The 9,374-nt window shown below is 40.8% G+C and overlaps 1 long non-coding RNA gene across 1 annotated transcript; it reads right to left on the minus strand.

The window, feature by feature from the left end:
* Window positions 1-326: 326 nt before the first annotated feature.
* Window positions 327-3,117, minus strand: LOC127010238 (uncharacterized). The gene is made up of 3 exons (XR_007762987.1): window positions 2,805-3,117; window positions 1,659-1,720; window positions 327-788 (listed from the first exon to the last, which is right to left on the minus strand). It is a non-coding gene; the product is annotated as an uncharacterized LOC127010238 (long non-coding RNA).
* Between the last annotated feature and the right edge of the window lie 6,257 nt (window positions 3,118-9,374).

The following is a 9,374-nucleotide window of genomic DNA, read 5'->3' on the forward strand; positions in this document are numbered from 1 at the left end:
GTTTATGACAGAGTCGATTGGCTGGCATTGTGGGACGTCTTAAAGATATATGGTGTGGGAGGAAAACTGCTTTATGCAATAAAGTCTTTCTATGAGGATGCATCTGCATGTGTCAAAATTACTGGAGAAACAAGTGAACATTTTGAGATGAAAGTGGGCTAAGGCAGGGGTGTGTCATGTCATCATGGTTGTTCAATATTTATATGGATGGTGTTATGAAATGAAGGGCAAAGTTGGGGAAATTGAAGTAAAATGTATGCTGAGGAGGGAGGAAGTGGGTGATGAATTCAATCTTATTTGCTGATGACACGGTGCTCAATGCAGAAAATGAAAGTGACTTACAAAATTTGGTCAGTGTCTTTGATAGTGTATGTAAAAGGAGAAAGTTGAAAGTAAATGTCAACAAAAGTAAAGTGATGGTTTGTGAGCGGAGTAGAAGGGAGGTTGTAGAGTTTGTATGCCCATATAGAGTGGGCATTGAATGTGAAAAAGAATGCCAAATAATTTTGAATGGTGAAGAAATGGAGGAGGTTAACGAGTTTAAGTACCTTGGATCAGTTATGTGTAAGCATGGTGGTATGGAGGGAGAGACAAGAGAAAGGGCATTGCAAGGATTGACTGATTGGAGGAGAAGCTGCGGATCCATCTCTGGCATGCCATCTCATTGTTGGGGGCTGAATTTCTCCATGGCATGGACTGGACCTCTGCCGGACAGCTGGAGAAAGCTGCCATGGCACAAACCCGACTGATGGAGACAACTGATTTCTTCTTCCACATCATGTTTGGCCCTGAAATATGAGTACAAGTTCAAATAAACAACATAATATATATATATATATATATATATATATATCTATATATATATATATATATATATATATATATATATATATATATATATATATATATATATATATATATATATATACATATATATTGGGATGTTTTTCTTGATTAGTGTACTATACTAAAAGAGGTTAACCTGGTAGCTGCAGGGATCATGTTTCTTAAAGGCCCCTCCGAGCGAGAAAAATGAGAAAAAATCATCACTCACGCAAACCATTTCATAATATATATCAACACATTTGTGATCAGTTTATGCATCATCTATTTTTGGGGGTTTATATCATGACAAAAATGTGGCCCATCGCTGGTACACGGTAAAGCCACAAATTTGGCCTGTTGCTGCTACCAGGTTAAGTTGGACTATGAATGGACAGATGTTGTTTTAAGAGCATCTGAAATAAACTTATGGGACTGATATATGATAATTAAATCTGTGATATTTATTAAGATGTGTCCAGTGATTTAATTGGCAAAGAATTGCAAAACACAAGCTAAGAAAATAAAAGTACTGAACTGATTGACGTATCGACACGGGAAATGGCCGTCGGAGAAATAAGAATGGATTAGTAATTAATATACCCGAAGCAAGAACTAAAAGACATTGCATCGACATAAGTATATGATAGAATAACAGGCATTATCTACATGAGTTATTTACTGCACAGTGCACACTATATGGGCTGGCAACATTGTCTTATTTTCTAGCAATTGAAGTTGCTTATATTGTGCATTATATTCTTGCATGGGAATGACTGCTTGATGCTGGATGATAAAAACTAAATGATTAAACAATAATGTTATGTGGCGAATACCAGCTTGAGGTCACTCTAGGTCTAGGAGGACTTGCTCGTTGTTGTCAATGTCATCACGATCACTGCAAATAGATACATTACAATTAGAAATGCTTTGGTACCTGCCCTATATCTATATCTATACTTGTCCAGAAGTCAAAACTCTTGACTCATGGACCAATTTGCAATTTTTTTTGTTCAAAAAGATTTTAGCATTGTTGATTGACTTTAATAGCTATTTGGGAGTAAGACTAAGAATAATCATAAAATTCACTTTTAGATCTTCATAAGAAAGGAAGCTGCAAATAACAAAAGCCATAATATACTGTGAACTAATTAATTTTAAATGTGAAAAAAAAGACATGACCAAAACAAATTAAACAATACTACAATGCTAGCTAGCATGGGTATTAGTATCATTTTGCAACACCCAGGAATTCCTGGGAGGTATTTTACAGAAAGGATAGCTACCGTTCGTTAAGTAGGATCAATGAGGTTAAGTGACGTTTATAATTTTTTGTTAAGTTAAAATAAGGCAACATTCTGAATGATAGTTAGTTTGGTAAAAAATTTACGTCCAAAATCAAAATGTTTGTTTAAAAAATAGTCAGTAACACAAATCGGAAATTTATCTGAGTTAGGAGAGGTGAACTTATATTAAGTTAGGTATGTCAGAGCAAGGTTTCTAAACAAGTTGATTTAGGATTAAAGGAAAAAAGTCATAAGTGATGCAAGCTTGAGTACTAGAGCAAGTTCGGTTTAAGAGCTACCGGTACGTCAAATTGATTTGGTTTGGTTACTAAAAATAAGCAAAGGAAGGTAATTTTGTTAGGACACTTCTGACATTTAAGTTAGGTTAAAAATATCAACTTTTCTAAATAATTGCTGATTTGGATAAAACTGGCTATCTTAAATAACAGATTAAGTTGAAATAACTATATGTCAATGATAAATTTACCCAGGTTAGGTTTGGTTTATCGTTGCTGGGAGGTTAGTCAAGTAAAAATTAAATAACAGACACTAGTGACCCAAATAGGTATTGTTTAGGGTTTGGTAAGATTGGTGGGAAACGTTTGTTGAAGTCAGTCACAAGATTAACAGGTGTGTTAGGTTTAAAGAGTTGAATATTGTAAAGGATAAGTCTGGCGAGGTAAAATATTGGCTCACCTGTGTTCGTTCCTTGGGCAGGAGTCTGTGGCTGCCGGTGTTGATCACAGGTAAGATACACGTGCACCAGTGATGACTGGACCTTCACAGACTACCTAAGGTGAGTGATAACAGACACTGGATGCCCTCCAGGCGATGGCTGGGGGCTGTATAACGCCAGCCACACACTGCGGCCCGCGGGGCTTCCAGCAAGGTTACTCCCAGGGCTCCTTGTGTGACAGCCTGTGGATGGTGGCAGGCGGTCACCAGCCATCGCTTGGAGGGTCTCCAGTGTCTGTTATCACTCAATCTCTGTCAGTCTGTGAAGGTTGCACCTGCATTCTACCTGTCAGCCAACACCACTTCAGTCGTGATGGCCATGTAGGTGTTTCCAAGGTCCGCCTCGCCGAACCACTCATCTCAGCACGGTCAGCACAGTCCACAGATATTTCAGGATGAGTTTCAAATCATTACACGCCTCCAATTCGTCTAGACGAGGCAGATATATTAGGAGGTGATGCCTTTCATCCCGCTGTGATCCACCATGTTGCAATACTTATGCATTTTTAACGGTGCTAAGGGAGCCCCTTCCCCGCCTTAAATTTTCCGCCCGCTAAGTGCTCCAGCTTCAGCGCTAAGCAGCCCAGCGCCATTTTAAGTAGAAAACTTAACGATTCTTTGCCGTTAAGTGCACTTAGCGATGCTAAGAACTTTTGTGTATACCGCCCCAGGTCTAGTCTTGATGCCTCGCCTTCTTTCCCGAATCTAGTATGTTCCTTAATCCATTGCATCAGCACATGTTCCATTGCCAGTTATAGGAGTCTTCCTCCCCACGACTCTTCTGTTCCCTGCGTTTGCCAATCCTCCCATTCTACCTCTTTGCAATTAAAATCACCCATTAAAATTATTCTCTCACCCTCTCTCAACATTCCATCCAGGCAACTCACTGTGTCTTCTATCACTTGTTCATATTCTCGGGCCTTCCATGCATGGGTTCTTGGTGGCACATACCCTACTACATACTGCCTCCTTCTTCCTTCAGCACCCATAATTTTCACTTTCAGCACCTCTGCTAAGCCTTCACCCTCAATCACCTCTTCCACCCTAATGCCTTTCCTTACCATCAACATCACACCTCCTCCCTGTTTTCTTTTTCTGTCTCTCCTCCATATATTGTATGCACCTTCTCCAGTCCCCACCACCTCAACTGAGTCACAACTTAGTTTCCGTCAGCCCCACAATATCAGGTTCTCTGTCTCTCAAATAGTCGTTAAACTCTATCCACGATGACACTATTCCATTGATATTCGTATAAGACACTTTCCATCCCTTCTCCTTTCCTGTTAGACTTTTTCTCTCCTTCCTCTCGTCACCATGAACCACTTCCTCACTTTCATATCCATTACTCTCCAAAAAAACTCCTTCTTCTCTTCTTCCGATCTCTTCTCATTTAAATCATGAACCTCACCTCTGAGTTCATTCAACTTGTCTCTCTCTTGTTCATTCAGATCTTTCCTCAGCCACATCATTCTGGTGTCTTCTTCTCCCGCTAGCTTCCAAGCTCCAGCCAGGGCCTCTTCTGCTTCGCTCTGAATCTTATCCTAATTGGTCTATCTCTTTCTCCATTGTATTTGCCAATCCTATGACAGTCATCTATTTCTTTCACCAGGTCACTTCCCTCTTCTTGTACCCTCCGTGCGATCTTCTTCACTACATCTTTCAGATGTTTTCCCTCACGATTTGTTTGGGGTCTTCTCCTCCTTTACAAAACACAATGACACTCTTCTTTTCTCCACCGTGCCTCTTACCAGTGCCTCATTTTCTTTGATTACCTTCACCACCTTCTCCGCCATCTTCTCCTCCAACTGCTCCTCCACAGTCTCCTTAAAGCTCTGCACCATCTCACATCTTTATCAGCTTTCTGTTCCAAATTCTTGACTCTTTGCTCCACTTCCACTTTCTTCCCTTTGCTTCTCCTCCCACTTATTCCGCTCCTTATTCATCCACACAGATTGGCAGCCAACCGACGTGTGTGTGTGTGTGTGTGTGTGTGTGTGTGTGTGTGTGTGTAATTTTAATCAGGGGGTATTTTAACAATCAGATCAGTTAGAAATTTGTCACATTTGAAGTGGCTGTCGCTAATATTCATGTTTGTGGAGTAGGTCCCTGCAATAACATGACTCAATTACATTTCTTTCTTCAATGCTTTACATTTTGCTAAAACCTTTGAACAGACCAGTCCAATATGGTGATCATATGATGATTTATATTGGAAAAGACCACTTCCTTCTTGTTCGGTTCTTACACTGTATTTGTGTTGTGATATTCTTGTTTGTAAATCCTTTTGCAGTTTGGCCAACATAGAACTTATTACAGTCTTTTACAAGGTATTTTGTATACTACGCCTGTTGATGACGGGGCTGTTCTTTATCAGTGATTGTTTTATTGTATTTTCATTTCTTCTGGACAGAGTGGAGTCTAAGGCTCTTCATCTCATCAGCTCTCCTCCTCATACTGAGAGTCTATCTTCTATCGATATTTCCATGCTGAATGCTTTTCTGAACTTGGTAACTGCATGCCCCCTCCCCTGCGGCCCCACTGCACTCGACTTTCTACTATGCTCATCCCTATACTGTCCAAACCCCTTATGCAAGAGTTAATAGCATCTTCACTCTTTCATCCCTCCGCTGGTAAACTCTGGAACAATCTTCCTTCATCGGTCTTTCCTCCTGCCTCCCTCTAGTACTCTTTCAAGAGGAGGGTATCAGGCCATCTTTCCTCCCGTCTTTGACCGTGATTTTGGACACCTCTTGTGTTTCTTTGTTAGGAGCTGCGAGTAGCGGGCTTTTTTTATTATTGTTTTCTTTTGTGTGCCTTTAGCTGCCTCCTTTGTTGTAAAAAAAAACACTGAAGATACATGTATATCAAATTTTCTTAGAATGGGAACTACGTCGAGAAGGTTCCTGTGATAGGGTAGCAGAAGTTTTTTTTTTTTTTTTTTCCATATCCTGTTTTCTCTCCCTTTCCTTTCTATGATGAAAACGTTGTCTTGTTGTTGTGTGACACTGACTAACAACACTGGAAGGATATTTAAGCTTTTTGCTGATTTTTTTGTCATACCAATTCTTCTTCCAAGTATTCATGTTCTGAAAGCCTGTTGGCTCTTAAATACATAGAGATGAAAACAGATTTTTTTACATTAATGTGATGACTGGAAAATAAGTGAACATTGGACAAGATATTAGTTGGCTTTCTGTATACTAGTTTTCAATGAATCATTTTTCTAATGATTTTACATCAAGGAAATGAATTTTGTCATTTTCTTCTGTTTCAAAAGTGAACTTGATTGATGGGGCCAGTGAGTTAATTTGTCCAAAAGGTATCAATTGTCTGGAAGTTGGCCAAAGCATAGATGTCATCAACGTATCTGAGCCACACCATGTCTGGGTCCTTGATTATGCTTAGAAGGTGCTTCTCAAAATATTCCATGTATATGTTGGCTAATACAGGGAGAGATTTCCACAGCCATACCAAATTTTGTGTATAAAATTTCCCTCAAAGCATGAATTTTCAATACATAAGCTTATTAGTTCTATAATATTTTTGCTGGGCATGCCATCAATATCACTGCCTAAAATACTTGGTAGAAAATTCACTACATCTTTAACAGGTACGTTGGTGAAGAGAGATTTCACATCAAAGCTTACAAGTTTGTAAGGGTAGCTGACATGAAGAATTTAAGTTTTCAACTAGGTCCACACTGTTTTATTATAAATGAACTAGAAATAGTTCCAACATAAGGATAAAAGTTTAACCAACCATTTGAAAGTTTGTAGGTAGCAGAACCTTCAGTGCTAAACCAGGGAGAGAGAGAGAGAGAGAGAGAGAGAGAGAGAGAGAGAGAGAGAGAGAGAGAGAGAGAGAGAGAGAGAGAGAGAGAGAGAGAGAGAGAGAGAGAGAGAGAGAGAGAGAGAGAGAGAGAGAGAGAGAGAGCCTTGTCAGTGTGTGTGTGTGTGTGTGTGTGTGTGTGTGTGTGTGTGTGTATTTTGTTTTCTTTCTTGATTTTTTTTCACTTCTTTCAATTTCTCAAATCACTGAAATGAATAACAGAGAAGCTCAAATTAGGTCATACACAGGTCATGTCAGGTGCTTGTGAAGGTCACCATGGGTCCCAAGGTCATGTGTGTGTGTCTGCAGTGCCTGACTGTGATCCACAAGGGCAGTGCTGGTGTGGTGTCAATCTCATCCTCCGTTGTATTCCATCCAATCCTGATCTGCACCTGCATGGGCTTTGTTGTTTGTCCATGTCCCTCCCTGCACTGTGTCCTAATTTCTCTCACACACACACACACACACACACACACACACACACACACACACACACACACACACACACACACACACACACACACAGCCCACCCCAGATATTTTGGCTGTCAAACTGTCTCCACACAGTGTTCTTCTGTCTGAAATTCAGTTTTCTGGGACACTCTCCAGCCAACAGTGGCTGAGCCACGGATTCCAGGCCAGCCTGGAATGTTGGCCCCTAAATTTTCAACATAGGATCAAAGTAGCTGTGTATAAACCACTTTCCCGGAAGACACTGCACACTCAAGGAAAGGGACAAATATAGCAAAGCCCGCAGATCAGTATGGGATGGGATTTGACACGACACTGGAAGTCTTGAGGTGACTTTGGGGCCACTTATATAATGCCTTAAAGTGACTGTGTGTGTGTGTGTGTGTGTAGTGGTGGTGTTTTTGTAGCTTATTATTATGATTTATTATTTTTTGTTATTGTTATTATTAATAATATTTTATTATTGTTTTGTTGACATTACTATTCCTTTTTCCTTGTTGTGTTTTCTTTCTGCCTGGGCTGGGGTGTGAACCCTGGCCTGTAGTGGACTCAGCCCGGCACGCTGTCACTGCATGGCATGGCATGTGATGTACCAATGAGGGGCCATAACCATCATATCTTATGGGCCATTTCCTTCTTATACTGCCTCATGACTTGCTCTGCCTTTACCAGAAAGTGATAACTGCTGAACAAGCTACTTACAGGCCAGTTTACCTCTTACATTATCTTCCTGACCTATTGCTAACCTGTCTACCACAGAGATTACCAGAACAGGACTAACTTCTGGGTACATTGACATTGTTGTGGCTTAACTAAGTTGCTTTCTTTCACCCCTTCACTGGCAAGCTCTGGAACAGCCCCTCCACCGCCTATGTGCCCTGTGACTTGAACTTCCTCAGGGAGCAAGACACCCGACACCTTGTGCTGTCCAAAGCCCTTATGCAGAGAGTTAACCAGCATCTTCATTCTTTTCATCCCAGTGTATGTCCAAACCCCTTATGCAAGAGGATTAAGCAGCATCTTCATTCTTTACATCCTTGTGCTGTCTCCGACCCCTTATGCAAGAGTTAAGCCATCACTCATTCTTTCATCCTTGTGCTGTCCAAACCCCTTATGCAAGAGAGAGTTAAGCAGCATCTTCATTCTTTCAGTCTTGCTTGTCCAAACCCCTTATGCAAGAGTTAACAGCATCTTCGATTCTTTCATCCTTGTGCTGTCCAAACCCCTTATGCAAAGAGTTAAGCAACTCTTCATTCTTTCATCAACTTGTACTGTCAAACCCCTTATGCAAAGAGTTAAGCCCAGCATCTTCATTCTTTCATCCTTGTGCTGTCTCAAACCCCTTATGCAAGGTTAAGCAGCATCTTCATTCTTTCATCCTTGTGCTGTCCAAACCCCTTATGCAAGAGTTAAGCAGCATCTTCATTCTCTTTCATCCTTGTGCTGTCCAAGCCCCCTTATGCAAGAGGATTAAGCAGCATGCTTCATTTCTTTCATCCTCATGTGCATCCAACCCCTTATGCAAAGGAGTGTAACCAGCATCTTCATTCTTTCACCCCCCTTTGCTGGGTGAACTCCTGAACAGCTTTCCTTGGTCTGTATTCCCCTGCTGTGCCATGACTTGGCCTCTTTCACAAGGGAGAGTACCAGGACACCCCTCTCCTCCCGAGATTGATGTACTTCTTTTTGGCCTCTCTTTTGTTTGGAGCAGCGTCTAGCGGAAAAGCTTGTTTGTTGTTGTTTTGTTCATTGCCCTTGAGCTGCCTCCTTGCTGGCCTACAAAGATGATAGCGGTTTGCCAGTGTGGCTGGCAATGTTTTAGAGGCTATGAAAAGCCAGGCATTGGCATGAGGATTTCAGCCAAGAAAATCCCAGACACTGGTAGAGAAGCCTTCATTTTGGGGTCAGCGCGCGTATCACATTGTGTGTCATGGGAAGGTTGACTTCACTTTACAAACAGTTAATTTTAAGAACAACATTTAGGAACCAATTGGGTAAAAGAGTTCCATTGAAGTATTTCTTTTCTGCCACTTCCCATTTGTGGTGTTTTCTTCTTAAGTTCATATGAGTGTTTGTTTTGAGGCCTCATTGAATTGTATAATGAACAATAACCATAGCACTGCACGGCTTCACTGTACATCAGGTGACTGGGGAGAGAGAGAAAGAAAGAAAGCATGGAAGAGGAGGACGATTAAGAAAATAAAAATAAAAAATAAAATAATGACGGAAAAA

This window comes from Eriocheir sinensis, chromosome 42, assembly GCF_024679095.1.
Source record: "Eriocheir sinensis breed Jianghai 21 chromosome 42, ASM2467909v1, whole genome shotgun sequence".
NCBI lineage: Eukaryota > Metazoa > Arthropoda > Malacostraca > Decapoda > Varunidae > Eriocheir > Eriocheir sinensis.